Source organism: Lygodium microphyllum, chromosome 11, assembly GCF_053477565.2.
Source record: "Lygodium microphyllum isolate KBCC chromosome 11, Lygodium_microphyllum_v1.1.10, whole genome shotgun sequence".
Taxonomy (NCBI): Eukaryota; Viridiplantae; Streptophyta; class Polypodiopsida; order Schizaeales; family Lygodiaceae; genus Lygodium; species Lygodium microphyllum.
The window spans coordinates 44,226,591-44,245,495 of NC_141145.1; the positions used below are offsets into that span (position 1 = coordinate 44,226,591).

Consider the following 18,905-nt stretch of genomic DNA (forward strand, 5'->3'; position numbering starts at 1 on the left):
ATCTCATTAGAGGGATGAGTGTAGCTCAAGGTTGGGTTTACAAGACTTGCTTTTTCTTTAAAAAAAATACATGGCTTTTTTTGTGATCTTGCTTCTTTTGCGGGTACAGAAATTGATGAAGGTCTTCTTCCAAGCAAGAAATAGACTATGCGTGTCAGTTTGCTTGTTGGAAAGTGTCTCTGTCAAGGTACAGGTACGAAAAGGGGCTTGCTGAGGCTTTCGAGAGTAGTTCAGGATGAGTTTGGTGTGAACGCCCACTATGAAAAAATATTGTAGATTGAGTTTTAAACCTTAGTAAGGTTTAAAAGCTTTAAGCTTTATATAAGCTTTATGATTTTCTTTGGAATTCGATAGGACGGTGGCATTTATTTGATGACGTCGACAGCTGTGAGTACATCCTCCCATCGTCGACGCTGGAATTTGGAGAGACAAGCATGTTTAATGGAATCCAATTTGAATGAATGTCAAAGAAGGGCATACTTGGTTGTGCTTGATGCTATCACCTCCTTGCGTAAGACTGTTTTCTTTTTGGATGGGCTTGATTTCTTCTCATGGAAATAATCAGACTACTCAGGACTTGGCTTTCAATTTGGGTTTGTTGCATTTGGAAGACATCTTGTGGCATAGTGGACGAAGTTTGTCCCAATTCAATGGGATGCCAGAGATTGATAGCTCTTTGGTGACAGGTGTAGGTAATCCTTTGATACTTGAGGAGCTAGACATTGACATTGTGAGTCAATAGAATGTTGCATGTTCAATGGAATCCAATTTGAATGAATGTTAAAGAAGGGCATACTTGGTTGTGCTTGATGCTATCACCTCCTCGCGTAAGATTGTTTTATTTTTGGATGGGCTTGGGGGATTAGGAAAACATATTTGTACAATTGCTTGCTTGCAAAATTGAAGGTGAGGGGAAAGTCATCCTTGCAACAACATCATTTGGAATTACTGCATTATTATTGCCGAAGGGACATATTGCGCATTCAAGGTTTAAGATTCCCCTTGAGCTCAAGAGTACTTTGTCCTGCAACATTCCAATGTAGTGCCAACTTGCAGAATTGTTAAGGGTGGCATGCCTTATTATTTGGGATGAGGTACCAATGATGCATCGACATGTATTTGAGGCATTAGATAGAACATTGAGGAACATAATGGAATGTGATATGCCTTTTAGAGGCCATCTCATTCTCTTTGGTGGAGATTTTTGCTAGATCTTGCATGTGCTGCCAAAGGGCAGTTGTGAAGAGACAGTTGATGCAACCCTTTGTCTTTCTCCTCTATAGAATCATATGCATGTTTTATGTTTAACTCAAAATATGAGAGTTTCCATGCAAGGTGAGAATCGTTTTTGTTGAATGGCTTCTCTCTCTTGCTGATGGTCACAATTATTTGGATAGCGGTGTCATGCCACTATCCGGGCACAATGTGAAAAGCTCTGGAGCGCATCATCTTCCATCTTCTTTATTGATGTATAGAGTCAATGTGATCTAAGTCATTAGTGCTAGTGTCTGTGGCATGGATTATTCAAAAATACTAGATTTTAGGATAATTTTAGCCTATTTTTGATATTATTTATTGTAAAAATATGAAAAAAGTTAAAAAAGCTTCTAAATTAGGATGGCATGTAAAAAGCAAGTTACTTATTCAATTAGTTATTGGAATTTTCATAAAAAAGATAGAGGGGCGAAATCTGCGCGTCGCGATCGCTGTTGACAAGCTGAAAACTGCACTTTGAACTAGAAGAAGAAGAAGGAGTGAACTGGGAGATCCTTGATCAGGCGTCCTGATGTTTTACCCCCCTTTCGAAGCCAACGGAGCCGTCAGATTTGGGTTCCGAGAAGTAAAGAGGAGGTTGTTATTTTGATCCACGTTTTTGGTCTACGAAGGAGCTCCAGGAGATCTAATGCTTGGAGATTGCTTATGAGTAGTGCCAGACAAAGGATTTCAGGTTCTGTCAATACATATTGATTCAATTCATTGTGCTTTGTCTTTATCGTGTTTACCTCTTGTCTATTCTTTTTCTTGTCTTTCATCTCCTATCTCTACTTTCTTCTATCTCTGATCCTTGATGGATATGACCTATAGACCAAAAACCCCTCTGACAACGGTAATTGTGTTGCTTTTCCAGTACATATGCTCTTGCATGATGTGACCATGGATGGTCTCATCTCACATGTTTACATGGACATCCATTGTCAGCAAGACTATGCATCTGTTTTCAAAGGACATGCTATTTTGGCCCTAAAAACAAAGATCTTGATGCATATTGAACATTGCTAGGGGATTCTCATATGTATTACAATGCTAATTCTATAGCTCAGATTGATGTAAAATCTTTCCTTTACTCGAGCTAGTATCTAAACTCCATCGATTGAGGTGGTGGTTTTCCTCCACATTGTTTAGTGTTGAAAAAAATTGCACTTATGATGCTCCTGAGAAACTTGAATCCTAATATATGGTCTTTGTAATGGTACAAGATTAATATGCAAACAATTTCATAGAAAAGTGTTGGGGGCTGAAATTATCACTAGAACTAATGTCGGTATTATTGTCTTAATACCCAGGATTGTATTTATTCCGATGTCTATAGAGCAGAGTTGCCCTTTGTCATGTGTAGAAGGCAATTTTCTGTTAGGCTGGCTTTTGCTATGACTATTAACAAGTCTCAAGGACAAGCATTGTCCTTCTTGGGTCTATATCTCAAGACACCGATATTCTCTCATGGGCAGCTCTATGTTGCTTTTAGCCATGTGAGATCTGCAAGTCCCATAAAGGTTCTTTTGCAAGAGCAAAGTACAAACACTCATACCACTACAAACATTGTGTACCTTGAGGTGTTGCAGAAAGCTAGATGATATTATGTTTTGCTATTGTGTTTTGATTCAAACCATGTTTTGTTTGCATAATGTAAAAATGCTTTTCACTATGAAAGCATATTAGAATATGTTTTAGAGGGTATCTTATGTACATCAAAATTGCATATCCTATGTTAACTTCATCCCCTTTTTTCTTATAAAATATGTGCAATTCTTGAGTTTTGTTGTGTTAATTAACCTTTTGCATGGCGATTGAGGGTGGGCAATCCTCTACCCCTATTATGCATGTTGCAATTTCTAAACAATTGCTTGCAATGTCTCCCAATTCAATGAATGTGTGTAATGTGAAAGATGCTGGGAAAAGCACGTCTCGACAACGCTTACCTTCTTGGTGCCGTTCAATAGGGTATGTGCTACTTCCATCTTTGTTTGCATTTTGTGAACACTTTTTTGTTCAATGCTTTACTTGAATTCTATATGTAAGACTAAGATGTTTTTAAAAATGTTGCATATACATGTTTCTTAGGTCCATGTCTTTTGTGCCAAAGGAGGAGGGGTTGACACATCCATGAACAAAATCTGAGACAAGGCGAGATGCATGGCCTTCCATCCCAAATCATCAAAGAACTACATAGATGATGAGTAGTTGTTCTTCCTCTTGGATTTTTCAAAAAATTGATGCTAAAGTTGAGAAATTGATGGGTCAATTTGACCAACTCATGCAATCTTTTTCAAAGGAGGTAAAATGCAGAGTGTATGCATGCATGATGTTCTATGGAAGTTCCGGAGTACACATCTTCGTCTCCATACCATTGTTGGAGAGTTGCATTGTGAGTTGAAAGGTGCAATAGAGGGGGTGTATGAAATAAGGCGGTTAGTGGATAGCATGATGAAAAGAGAGAGGCATGATTCAAGGGGATTTGAGAGTGAGACAAGCACTTCGGTCTCAATGAGGAGGATGTTGAACAAGTTGTGGTTGTGAAAAAAGTAGTTGCATCTTTAAATTTGTGTGTTGTTAGGTTTAATGGCCTGCTGATATTAATGAGTCGTCTCCAATTGAATTGAGCCATCAAATTAACTCCTCAAAAACAGTCGCTAATATCTCTTTGTTGTCTCATTTTATTGCCCGTTTGAATTTCATTGTTGCAATCATTGCGTTGCTTTTGAAAATGTGGATTAATGTTCATATACTTATGCTTTTCTTCACATACATTTGCAATTTTTAAAATATTCTACAAATCACATAATCTAAATAATATTTCATTTCAACAAATATATTGGTGCCATGAAAAATTTGTAAGTAAGGTTGTCTCTATGTATATATTTTAATGTTGATTTCACCAAATAGAGTTATTACTTAATGTTAAGTTTGATCGCATGTTCGCCTAACAATTTGTTTTTGACATAGATGCATTGTGTGATGGGAATTTTCATCTAGCTTCACTTTCTATGGGTTAAATGATTTCATACATGTTTCTCCATATTGAGTCTTTTTTCTAAAGTTAGACCTCTCTTGCTTATTTATGCACTTCTTGTTGTGCTAAGCATCTCACCTTTTTTCATTGGCTTCTTTGGATGTCTATCCCCGTTTACACATATTACCCAGCATCAAAACTCAACTAGATCTCCAAGAACACTACACATATGTGTTGTCAGATCCCATTATGTGCAGGAGCCTTGCTCGTGTTATTGAGCATCTACCAACACTCCCATACTTGGATTCTTCAAGTCCAACATTTGTAGATATTTGATAAAGGACTTAAGTCCAGTGTTTTTTTGTTTGCACCCCATTGAAAGCATTCCGGATTCAAAAAATACATTCTTTGTGCATCCCACGATATTGGGAGCATCATGAGTTCATGGACTTTCATGCTTGGGTAACATGCATCAATTGCACCGTGATGTTATTGTGTTTGATGGAGCTGAGATTCGCGTACCTTCTTTTAATTCTAGTATCCGAAAATACATTTTAAATTTTATTTTAATTCTTCTTTGATACAAGTCTCCATTGATACGTGATTAACATGTTTGTTTCAGGTAAAAGAAAGTTCAAAGAGTCTGGCTGTCACAACTATTTGTGTGGAAAAAACATGGGAGCATTGCCCCTATACACAACGTCACATATGCTTCGATGCTCACTAACAATGCCCCTTTGTGAAAAAAAAACCTTTTTGAATTGTTTTATAATTATTTGTGTACTTTTTGCTTTCCTTCGTAGCCTATGCTATAGTCCACTATTAGATGCATGGACCAAATCACTTTCACCTTTGAATTATTCTATCCATCTATGACATTGGTCTAACATGTGTACTTTGCAATGTGTTATGAGAGAACATCTACAATTATTTGATAATGAAAATTAATGTTTCAAACAAGCCTTTCAGTTGGGTTGTTCGAAGGGATCTAGGTTTCCAATAATAATTACTAGCGTTCTGCGCGCGCTTCGTGTGCACAGAACGCTAGGCCGCTTCGCAGCAGCTTCGCTGCCTCAAAGCGACAAGTGAAGTTGTTGTGCTATCGCACAGCAACTTCACTCAACAATCCATTTCTCATCTTTCTCTCTCCTCTTTTTCCTCTCTCTCTCTCTCCCCCCCAAAAATTCCCTGTCTAATTTCCTCTCTCTCTATCTCTCTCTCTCTTTGCCTTCTATTTTAGTTTTTTTTCCTCTCCTGGTTCTCTCTCTCTCCTTTTTTTCTCTCCCCGCTTTTCTTCTCTCTCTCCTTTTATTCTCCCCCTCTCTCCTCTCTTTTCCTTCTCTCTCTCTCTCTCTCTCTCCTCTTTTTTCCTTTTTTTTTCTTCTTCTTCTTCTCTCTCTCTCTCCTCTCTCTTTTCTTTCTCTATTTTTTAAATTTTATCTTTTCTCTCTCTATAATTATATTTACATGTTCTCTCTCTCTTCTTCTTCTTTCACTTTCTTCCCCCCCCCCAATCTCTTAAAGTATGTAAATTTTATCTTTTTCTTATATATAATTCTCTCTTTATGTTTATATTCTCTCTCTCTCTCTCTCTTTCTGTCCCATTTTCTTCTTCTGCCCGTTCTCCTAATTTTTCTTTTTTTCTTCTCTCCTTCTCTCTCCCTTCCTCTCTCTCTCAAAAAATATTTAAATTTTAAAAAGACTTTTCTCTTTTCTCTTTTTCTCCATCTCTCTTCCTCTTTTCCTCTCTCTTCTTCTTATTCTTCTCTCTCTCTCTCTCTCTCTCTCTCTCTCTCTCTCTCTCTCCTCTCATTTCCTTTTCTCTCCTATTTTTTCTTTTTTTTCTTCTCTCTTTAAATTTTTTTCTTTTCTCTTTCTTTTAAATTTTATCTTTCCTTTCTCTATAATTCTCTCTGTGTTCAAATTCTCTCTCTGTCTCTGTCCTCCCTCTCTCCTCTTTTTTCCTGTTTTCTTTTCCTCTCTCTCTCTCTCTTAAATTTTATATTTCCTCTCTCTATAATTCTCTTTCTCTCTATTCCCTCCCTCTCCTCTTCTTTCTTTTTTGCTCTTTGTATATTTCTCTCTCTCTCTCTCTCTCTCTCTCTCTCTTTCTCCTTATTTTAATTAAAAAGAGTTTCTTTTCTTTTTCTTTTTCTTTTAAATTTTATATTTTCTTTCTCTACAATTCTTCTTCTTCTTCTTCTTATTTTCTCTCTCTCATTTTCTTCTCTCTGTCTCTCCCCCCTCTCTCCTCTCTTTTCCTTTTTTCTTTTTTTGTCTCTCTCTTTCTCTCTCTTAACCCCTCACTCTCTCTCCCTCCCTCTCCTCTTCTTTCTTTTTTGCTCTTTGTATATATCTTTCTCGCTCTCTCTCCTTATTTTAATTAAACAAAAAGTTCACATTAAAAAGTTTAGAGAGAGAGAGAGAGCGAGCGAGAGAGAGCGAGAGAGAGAGAACCTAGGCCCTACGCATGAGAGAGAGGGGGGAGGAGGGCCTCAGCACTATCTCCCACGGGGTCTTTATGACCTCGGGGAGTTGGGATCAACGGCTCTCGTTGACCCCCAAAAAAGGCACGCATCCAAGCCGCTACTTTATGCAGAAGTAAACCCAACCAGATTAAAAAACCCAACCAGCAAATGGAAACCCAACCAACCGGAAAATGGGATCTGACGGAGGAACGTCGTCTCGAAATTCGGGGATGTTTGCTGCCACATGCAAAAGTAAACCCATCCCAGGATTATAAATGCGATGCCGGTCGTTGAAATTGATTGCATGGGCTGGCAGTAAGAAGATAGTAGATTCTGCGGGGCCCACTATCTCTAATACAAGTTTTTGAATCGTAGACTACAAGTAAATGTAGACATAATAGTAAACCCAGCCATTAAAGTAAACTGTGTCGACCTGGAACCGAAAGTCAAAAAGCTCTTGGTATTACCCACAGGAAAATCCTACACGTAGGGCGCATTCGTGTGCTGTTGTGAATGGAGGTTTGAGGCCCATATTCCAAGCGCATACAAGCTCACGAGATCATTGGAACAAAGGTTTGAGGTTCATATTGCGATTTCTTGCTCATGGCTTCCACTACAAGGTGCATATCTCTCTCTCTTTCTTCCTCTCATATTTGCATTGGATGCATTATGACATTGGAATGATGTTTTGGTGATATATACGTATGTAGTCAACACGCATGGATTATGGAAAGTGACATTGATATCGATGATCTCGACATGGATGAAGAGACATTAGATGGATCATCAAGTAACGAGGTTGAGATGCTTGATTTCTTAAGTGGAGACAATGATTCGGCACCACAAGAAATCACTGTCAATGCACCAAGCCCAACTACCTATACCTCATCGAAGTACTTCTCTTTCAATAGAGAGACTTACGGCTTGATGGTCAGTGATTTGAGCGGGCAGAAGGCCATCACATTGGAGGTGCTCAAGAAACTCCATAGGAGGGAGTTGCTCGACTTGAAGAAGTGGAGAAGAATCAGAGAAGGTCTTTGCATTGGTAGAAATGGCGATGGACACATTACATTGGCCTTGAAATCGGAGCCAACATTGCGCATTGCATGTATAGAGGAGTGGGAGAGCATATTCCTTGAAAATCACATAAACAAGGTTACAAGTGCTCACGAGGGTATCAATGTTACAATTGATTCCATCAAATCCATGTGGTGTACTGACTTGAGAAGGCATGGCATTCCTCTTGCATATGTGAGAGATCTCATCAGTGGGTGTACTTGCAAGGTGTTCACAAGGCCCCATGGTTATAAAGGCCCATTTTTAGTTCATGGGAAGGTTCTAGAAAGAAGAGCACCCATCTTGAAGCTTACTGTAGATAGATCTCTTGTTGAGCGGAGGCTTCAAGATATCATGCTTGAACACAATGTTAGGTTGGGCAAGGTCCGCTCGACCAAAAAGCATGGTTTAGGGAAGACAATAGTGGAATATGCATGTTATCGCAGTGGTAGAGCAACTTGAAAGGGCTCCCAAATTCGTAGGTTGCGAACCTCGAAGAAATGTGGTTTCCCTTTCAAGGTGCAGATTGAGTACAAAGACGATCTCCATGATGTCACTATACGAGTCCATGGACCATACGAGGGTCATGTACCTGGATCTCGTGCCGACTTGTATCACTTGCCGGTGCATCCAACTGTGATTGATTGCTGCAAGGATGACCTATTTGACATTGGGACATGTCGCCACGTCGCGAAGATGAGCCTTAGCAAGGAGCGGTTTCATTTGAAAAATGCATCTCCATTGGATCGTGTCATTTATAGGTTCTTCATGATACCAAGGGAGGTACAAACACTATCATACCAAATTCGAACTGAAGGTATGTTACCTTCTAAGCCATTGCTCTATGATACTAGGTTGCTTTTGAGTGTCAATGTTCTATGTGTCGTCCTACTGCAGGCAAAAATTCGAAGGATGATTGGACGGCAATGTATTTGGAGGCTCTCCGTCTACGAGATCAAAACAAGGTATTTGTCATATTCTCATAAATGTTTATAAGCTGTGAAAATTAGTACATATATTTGATAGTATCATCTACATGGTCTTTTAGGTACTCTATTGCCAACCATACAATCCTCATGCCATAGAGGACAAGGACAAACCATTCGTACTGATAGTCCAGGATGAATGGATGTTGCAAATGAGTAAGAGGTTCTCAAAGAACAATGCTTGGGCAATCGATAGCACATTCAAGACCAATGTGTTTGGTCTTCTGCTTTATGTGGCGGTTTTACCAAACCAACATGGGGTGGGTATCCCTATTTGGTTTATGCTATGCACTAGTGACAATGGGTCAAACCAAGAGATTATGGCTTTGCAAATCACCATGAGACTAGTCCTCTCTAGGATGGGAGATATTCGCCCTACTACCCTGGTGATTGATAAGTCCCAGCTAGAGCTGGAGGCGCTCTCGAAGGTTGTTTTGGAAGACCCTCATTGTTGGACCATTGACTACCTTGGTGGCAACAAACATCAACGTGCATGCCATATTATTCTATGCTGGTTCCACACAAAGAAAGCATGGGTTGAAAATCTCTTGCCACAGGTACACCTTTTCAATATCATTTTACTTTTAAGCATTGCCTTTTTGTGAATTCCATGAGCTTGACAGTGAGTACTTCACATGTTCTTGCGTGAATCAAGGTCCCTACAGATGAGCGCGATCATGTGTATGCCTCTTTGTCCAATCTTATGCATTGCCCTACAGAGTCACAGTTTGATGATATGTTTGAGCAATTGCTTCATCATTATTCCGCTCATCCAAACGTGGTCCGATACGTTACCAATGGATGGTGTGGGAAAGATTGTATTTGGCATGCAAGATGGCCCAAGTTTGGTCGCATGTTTCCACATGGTAATGTCGACACAACCAACCTCATTGAGAGACTTTGGCAATATATCAAGAACACTCTACTTGATGCTAGGATCAACAGGTCCATTTTGGATCTGCTGCACGCCCTTGTTGGTGACTCGTCATCGGGGTCTAGAATGGGTGGATCGGCTTTGGAGTTTTTCAAGCAAAAGCAAGAGATAGGTAATGTGGTCAATTTCCTTTCTATTTCCACATTTGAGCTTTCCTTGAAACGCATTGTTGTCTTATACATGTTTTTTATACCAGCTGATTCTGAGCGCTTCAAAGTCTATGGGTCAAGCAAGAGTCATACGGCTAGATTGGCAGCAGGGGAGAAGATTCTTCAACGGTATGAGTAAGATCCCTCCTCTCTTCAAGTCATTAACGAGGGGACCATGTTGTTTAAAATAGCGAGCACAACCCAACATGCAAAATGGTATCATGTAAGTGTACAATCAAACTACTGTGATTGCCCTGATTGGTCGACTGACTGTAAACATCTTCATGGTTTGAGGCTCATCTTGAAGAGCTATTTTCCTCGCCTTCATGAGGTTCTCCCCATCATCGATAGTGCGCATGCCTTTGATGACATAAAGGAAAGACTAGGTGGCGATGAAATCACAGGATTGGAGAGACCAGGTTCTGATGGTGGTGTGCAGGAAGGGGACCTCGTGTCCTCCATCGCAGACTTTAGAGGCCTCCTTCAAAGGATCAAGGATGGGATTCCATCCTACACAGTGGCACAGATGGATGCTTGTATGCGCCAATTGGAAAGTGCTAAAGAGTCTCTTGTTCACATGTTCACACCACAGGAGATTGACATGCCTAAAAAGGGCGGGATCTATCAGATCCATGAAAATGTCACACAAACACGCCTAGGGCATGGCAAGGATCATCATCATCGTCAAAATGAGAGGGGGGAGTCTTCATCACAACCCAAGCATCCATCTATCGCAGGCGTGTTAAGGCGCAAGCATCAACGAGGGAGGGGTCGTGTAAGGTTTAGCCCAAAACCGCGGATATATTGTCCTCATTGCTGCACCAAAAAAAATTTGGTGGACCCTCTCGCAGTGTATTCATGTAATACTTGCCATGCACTGCTCCCTCTATCCTTGCGGTATACTCCTCGTCCAGCGGATTCTATCTTGATCGGCAGGGCGGTGCGATTGTATGGTGAGTCTTACATTGGCACTTGTCGTATTTTGTATTGCACCTACAACAGTGAGAATGAGGAGCGTCAATTTTCTCTCTCATTCCCTAATGGGCCCACGATCACAGAAGTCTTGGCATCTAGGTTCAGAATGTTTGTATTGTACACATGATTGTCCATCTAGGTTTAGAATGGAGAAGATGCAAAAGAATCCACCTAGCTTGTTTGTATGTTCCCCCCATCTCTCAAGGGAAATCTAATGGATAATGTTCTCCTAGATTTTATCTTACTCTATTTGCAGGAATTAGCTAGTTTTTATGGTGGTGTCTTGGATTTTGTTAAAGAATATCCATCTCAGCCTCAACCTATGGAGTTGGATTGAGATTGGATATTTATCTAATTTTATTATTTAGAAATTAGCGTGTGTATTTGGCAACACATCCAACACGTTATTTCCTATCACTACATGTTCATGTAATCCAAATGTGACATGCTTTTATGTTTAAAGAGTTGCACAAAAATTGATTGCTTAAGTTAGTAATGATGGGTGAATTGTTGGGAAGCATAATTGACACATGTGATAAAGCAAGTTGAAGCTATGTTATATTTTATTATTCAAAGAAAAGACAAGGGTCTATGAACAATGGATGTATAAGTACAATTCATGTGTGTAGCACCAACTAAGAGAGAGGGTGTGTGTGTGTGTGTGTGTGTGTGTGTGTGTGTAGTAACTCTATTGAAAGGGCTACTATGAATTAATGATATGAAACACTTAATGGATATATGTATATGTGTTTTCTAGTCATATATGTCAAAAATATGCACTCCAAAATGATAATTAACTAGATGGAACACACTTTATAACAAATTGACTCATGTGATAAAGCAAGAAGAAGCTACATCCAATTTTCTTATAATGCAAATGCATGGGTCCATTCCAAAAGATTCATGAGTTCAATTCATGTTCTGAAGGTCAATTTGAGAGAGAGAGAGAGAGAGAGAGAGAGAGTGTGTGTGTGTGTGTGTGTGTGTGTGTGTCTGTTATTAGATTACTTAATATAGACAACTTATCAACTTGAACATTTACTTTGAACTTGGAAAAAGATAAGATCAAATAATGATTTCTAACCACACATCCTATGAAATCATGAGATTAGTGACTTCATCATTCTACAAGCGAGTTTTTAAAAACCAAATACAATGGAGGGTTGAACCTGTTACTTAGAAAACCATTCATAACAATGTGTCAATAAACACATCATTATGGGATGCAAGAGTCAACAATTCAACACCAACTGTCATCCTATCACATCAAATTTAGCTCATAAACACATCAAATTTATGCTAGACTAGATAAGGAGCAAAGCTAAGAGAAGTGCCCATTATATAAGGGGCAAAAGAACATTGACCAAGTCATGCCATGATTCAATGGCCAAAGAAAACAATCCTTTTATTACATATGCATGATCCATAGAGGCCTATGTAGAGTGGATGATTAAGGGGCACAATTTTGAAATCCTGATGTAAGTGGATGTGTATAAATAGTTTACCAAAAAATTTAAAAAATGTAATATCACAAAAAATTGATCTTCACAATCAAAGAAGCAAATGTTTATCATCCATTCACAAAACTCCTTTACTCCCTAGTTCTTTTTGTGACCTATAAAACATGCACTAAATGCCTCTCTTTTCTACCATGGAGCATATGCACTATCAAAGTTAGTAAAACATAGCATAAAAGCATTACCTCGACATAAAAAAGCTTAACAAATGAAACCTTGCATAAACCATGACGTAATAAAAGCATTACCTTGACATAAAAAAACAATACGTAATAAACCCCAAACCATAGCATGAAAGCATTACCTTGGCATAAAAATGCTTGACATAAAAGAAACCTTTACATAAAAAAACAATACAATTGAAACCTTGTATATGTATCATTACATAAGAGACCATAAGACATTGACAAGTGAGTACATGTCTGCCACAAACCAAGTACATGACCATAAGTGAGACCATAAGTCCATGACTGCCACAAACCAAGTAAATGTCACAAACCAAGTAAATCCACACAAGATCACCTTTCCAACACTCCAAGTGCCCACTGGTAAAGGTCCTCCTTCAAAGTTGTAACGTAGGTGGCATTGAACCATTTTCTTGTTAACTGCAATACAATAAGTTGATTATGGATTGACGTATGCACACTAGACCATTCAAAGTCGCATAGCAAAAGCAATTATACCAGTATAGGCTTACCTAGTTTTTGGTTGGTTTCCCAACCACGCCACCCTCGATGAGTAGTCTTATGAAAGCCATCACATAGAATCCACAGTCTACTGCATTTGTTTGTTGAGGGACCTGTGAAAAGGGATTCTAGTCATCTTTATGTGAACTTCCCTATGTTACATTTCTAAGTGACAGCATTACTTTAACACTATAGTGACACACCTTAATGTGGATGAGCTTCATTTTATCCACGTCTGATAGAAACTTAGCGCACACTGGGTCAGTACAAAGCCTCGATAATACAAACACGGCCCTGAAACATAGACACAAAAGAGATGAACATAATAAATATGTGACACAACATAAAGCATGGATGCATATAGATTGTTAAGATACCTGTGTACATAAGGTAGGCATGTCGTGAAATCAGTGCATTCCAACAAGTCAAGGCATAGGATGGCTCCCTAATCACCAAGTAATTTTTCAACCCTTTTTAGCACAGGGTTGAAGACCACAAAACGGCACCAATGTGACCTGTACATCAAGGAATGCTATTAAAACTAGTGCATCAAAGGGCTATGATTTGTCATTTCCAATAAGTATGCATAAAGGGACTACAAACCTCACAAGCACAGGAAGAAATATAAATGTGGCCCTCGTGGGATCGCAGCTATCAAAGTAATTTCTCAACGAAACACTATCGTCTTGTGGCTCAACCATATTGATGTATGGAAACCACAGACTATCCATGAAACATACATCATGGATGTGCTCTCTTGGAATCACATACTCCATCCAACTATGAATAAAAGCCCAAATTAATTTAGTAAAATAACAAAACCCCTAGCCCTAATCATCAGGCAACAACCAAGAAAGCTATAACTAGTTTAGTAAACTTACATGGCGAACAAATTCATAGTACGGGTGGATGCCTCCTCTACGCACCGCAATGCATCCAACAAAGCATGGTCGACATCCACACGGAGTTTTGAACATAGAGCCACGAACTTGATATGTACGGAACTCTCTAACCTAAAATAATACCAGAAAGCAACCACACACAATGCAATCAATCACAAGTACAAGAAATACAACACAATGAAAGCATTACAATTAATAAGAACGCACCTTGAGGTGGCTACACAACAAACAATGCCATAACCACAACCATAACCATAAGCCACAAACTTGCCCATAAACTACACAATAACCATAACCATAATCCTAACTACACAATGCCCATAAACTACACAACAAACAATGCCATAACCAGAACCATAACCATAAGCCACAAACTAGCCCATAAACTACACAATAACCATAAACAATAACCATAACCATAATCCTAACTACACAATGCCCATAAACTACACAAAAAACAATGCCATAATCATAAACATAACCATAAGCCACAAACTTGTCCATAAACTACACATTAACCATAAATAATAACCATAACCATAAACAGTAACCATAAACAATAACCATAACCATAAACAATAACCATAAACAGTAACTCTTCCAACATCAATATGTTTGCATCCAAATAGAGCATTGTTATGAGATTATTGTGAAATTTTACAAAAGGATTGAGCCTAAGACGGGAGATAGTGCCTCCCACACAGGCATCACACTGATGAAGATGCTTGGGCCTCCTGAGACGTTGCAGCCTCCCACACAGGCGTCATGCTGCAGCCTCCTGAGTCACAGTCACGCTGCAGCCTCCTGTGTCATGGACTGGGCACTCTCCTGTGGGAGGGATGAAGACAATGGATGAAGACGAAGTTGGGATCAACGTTGCAGCCTGAGGCCTAATGTGCCGATGAAGACGCCTGAGATAGAGAGGAGGCACTATGTTCTGATACGCCGACTGTGGGAGGGATGAAGACGGAGGCGCATACGAAATTGGAGATGCCGAACTGTCTCCCCGAGACTCAGACGCCGAATTGGGAGATGCTAATGTGGATGAAGACCAGCCGCTACTAAATGGGCACGCTATTGTGCGAGCTGGGGGATTGTGGATGTGCATGCTACTATGCTTGGATCTCCACGAGCTAGGGGAGTTGGGAGGCACACGCTACTGTGGTCGGGGTATTCACGCAACAGTCTAGGAGGGATGAAGACACCGAGCTGAGAGGGATGCGCAGGTTGCAGCTACTGTGGGTATGAGAGAGAGAGAGAACGAGAATGGAAGGAACGCCTCAGCAGATGAACTCAGACGCATCTGGGACTTCGCATGCTCCCAGGATTAGATATCACCCTGTTCGTTGGCGGCGGTACATTCTCTGGGTCCCTCCCAATTATAAGGAGTTAAGGTGTCTCTAGTTCGCATACGCAGACACATATCAGACGGCCCATCGATGGGCACTTTTCCGGCTGGTATCGTTTATGATTTGGGCGGGATGACCATACAAGGATGGGTTTCCTACCCCGTGGGATCAACGTCTGTGCCGTGGTCATGAGGAGGGGGATCAACGAGAGCCCTTGATCCCAACTCCCCGAGGTCATAATGACCCCGTGGGAGATACTGTTGGTGCATCTCAGACATCCATCGAAAGAGATGTGCCGAGCTACTCTCAGGTAAGTGTTTATCCTACTTTCGGTTTTGTTAGTAAGCATACTCCTAAGATGTGATACTTATAAATAGAATGTCACTTTACATAGGAAAACCCACCATATATGGAGATCACACTGCGTGATGGGTCTCTTGCCCGTCAGTGCCGTGTTGATATTCTTTGTCCGAAGAGGCATGTCAACATAAACAGACGGGCAAGGATGATACAACATTTGAAGGATGAGCATGGTATCCATTATGATATTCCATGTCGAAAGACCGGCCATCCCATAGGCACACAACATGCTCGCCATACTGTTGGTGCTTGGCACCGCCAGGCAGAGGCTCGGTTCTCTAACCTTGAAAGAAAGTTGAGTTTGGCTCGAAGTAAGTACAAGAAGGCTCAGTATGTGAGAGCGAGCTCATTATGGGACTTACTCGAAGATGTTGAGGTACCATGGAGAGGCAGGAGTATGTGGAGGCATTTGTGAATAGATAGATGAGCAAATATGATACCAAAAGAGATTAGCGTGTGCGGAGAACTCAGAGTCGAATAGCGGATGGCTACCAAAAACATGTAAGTCTCTTACTTGATATTGTTTTTTCTTCTATAGTGTCATATGCAAATGCAATTTTATTACCTTGGCCTTGAGTTTATCATTTTTTAGATATGTATATTCACTCACAAGTTGCCTTCCTTAGAAATGACCTCGCACACGAGAGCATAAGGATGTGCCTCATATTGATGATGAGGGTCAAGTCCTAGACCACCATCCCGAGTTGCAAACAGTGGAGCGAAACTTTCAGATGGAGATGGATAGCTTATTGCGGACTGGTCCTTCATCCAACTGGCGATGTTATGGATTTTCAGGTTAGTTTATGGGTAAGTTTGTGGCTTATGGTTATGGTTATGGTTATGGTTCATGTTAGTTTATGGGCATTGTGTAGTTAGGATTATGGTTATGGTTATGTTTATGGTTATGGCATTGTTTGTTGTGTAGTTTATGGGCATTGTGTAGTTAGGATTATGGTTATGGTTATTGTTTATGGTTATGGTTATGGCATTGTTTATGGTTATGGTTATGGCATTGTTAGTTATGGTTATGGTTATTGTTTATGGTTATGGTTATGATTTTGTGTAGTTTGTTATGGTTATGGTTATGGCATTGTTTGTTGTGTAGTTTATGGGCATTGTGTAGTTAGGATTATGGTTATGGGTATTGTTTATGGTTAATGTGTAGTTTATGGACAAGTTTGTGGCTTATGGTTATGGTTATTGTTTATGGTTATTGTGTAGTTTATGGGCTAGTTTGTGGCTTATGGTTATGGTTCTGGTTATGGCATTGTTTATTGTATAGTTTATGGGCATTGTGTAGTTAGGATTATGATTATGGTTATTGTGTAGTTTATGGGCAAGTTTGTGGCTTATGGTTATGGTTATGGTTATGGCATTGTTTGTTGTGTAGTTTATGGGCATTATGTAGTTAGGATTATGGTTATGGTTATTGTTTATGGTTATTGCGTAGTTTATGGACAAGTTTGTGGCTTATGGTTATGGTTATGGACTATGTTATGGTTATGCTAGGATTACGATGGTTATGTTAGGTTATGGTTATAGTTATGGTTATGGTTATGGTTATGTTATGTCATGTTAGGTTAACACTTTAGGATTATGGTTATGGTTATGGCATTGTAGGGCGAGGGGAGTAAGCGCTTCACGTCGCTCCTCCTATCACCTCGACCCACCCCTATCACTATCTCCTCCCCTCTTGAGTATCCAAGCGACGCTCCCCATTGCATATTCACAATTGGATGTAGTTCGGTTGACACCATTAAGAATGGCTCTCCTGTCAAGATAAAGGGGCAAAAAAGTGCCACTTCAAGGTGCGTTCTTATTAATTGTAATGCTTTCATTGTGTTGTATTTCTTGTACTTGTGATTGGTTGCATTGTGTGTGATTGCTTTCTGGTATTATTTTAGGTTAGAGAGTTCCATACATATCGAGTTCGTGGCTCTATGTTCAAAACTCCGTGTGGATGTTGACCATGCTTTGTTGGATGCATTGCGGTGCGTAGAGGAGGCATCCACCCGTACTATGAATTTGTTCGCCATGTAAGTTTACTAAACTAGTTATAGCTTTCTTGGTTGTTGCTTGATGATTAGGGCTAAGGGTTTTGTTATTTTACTAAACTAATTTGGGCTTTTATTCATAGTTGGATGGAGTATGTGATTCCAAGAGCATGTCCATGATGTATGTTTCGTGGATAGTCTGTGGTTTCCATACATCAATATGGTTGAGCCACAAGACGATAGTGTTTCATTAAGAAATTACTTTGATAGTTGCGATCCCACGAGGGCCACATTTATATTTCTTCCTGTGCTTGTGAGGTTTGTAGTCCCTTTATGCATACTTATTGGAAATGACAAATCATAGCCCTTTGATGCACTAGTTTTAATAGCATTCTTTGATGTACAAGTCACATTGGTGCCTTTTTGTGGTCTTCAACCCTGTGCTAAAAAGGGTTGAAAAATTACCTGGTGATTAGGGAGCCATCCTATGCCTTGACTCGTTGGAATGCACTGATTTCACGGCATGTCTACCTTATGTACACATGTATCTTAACAATCTATATGCATCCATGCTTTATGTTGTGTCACATATGTATTATGTTCATCTCTTTTGTGTCTATGTTTCAGGGCCGTGTTTGCATTATCGAGGCTTTGTACTGATCCAGTGTGCGCTAAGTTTCTATCGGACGTGGATAAAATGAAGCTCATCCACATTAAGGTGTGTTACTATAGTGTTAAAGTAATGCTGTCACTTAGAAATGTAACATAGGGAAGTTCACATAAAGATGACTAGAATCCCTTTTCACAGGCCCCTCAACAAACAAATGCAGTAGACTGTGGATTCTATGTGATGGCTTTCATAAGACTACTCATCGAGGGTGGCGTGGTTGGGAAACCAACCAAAAACTAGGTAAGCCTATACTGGTATAATTGCTTTTGCTATGCGACTTTGAATGGTCTAGTGTGCATACATCAATCCATAATCAACTTATTGTATTGCAGTTAACAAGAAAATGGTTCAATGCCACCTACATTACAACTTTGAAGGAGGACCTTTACCAATGGACACTTGGAGTGTTGGAAAGGTGATCTTGTGTGGATTTACTTGGTTTGTGACATTTACTTGGTTTGTGGCAGTCATGGACTTATGGTCTCACTTATGGTCATGTACTTGGTTTGCGGCAGACATGTACTTACTTGTCAATGTCTTATGGTCTCTTATGTAATGATACATATACAAGGTTTCAATTGTATTGTTTTTTAATGTAAAGGTTTCTTTTATGTCAAGCATTTTTATG

The 18,905-nt window shown here is 39.8% G+C and overlaps 1 pseudogene; it reads left to right on the forward strand.

The window, feature by feature from the left end:
* The first annotated feature begins 7,458 nt into the window (after positions 1 to 7,458).
* On the forward strand, positions 7,459 to 18,696 carry LOC148028764 (uncharacterized; annotated as a pseudogene).
* The last annotated feature ends 209 nt before the right edge of the window (positions 18,697 to 18,905 follow it).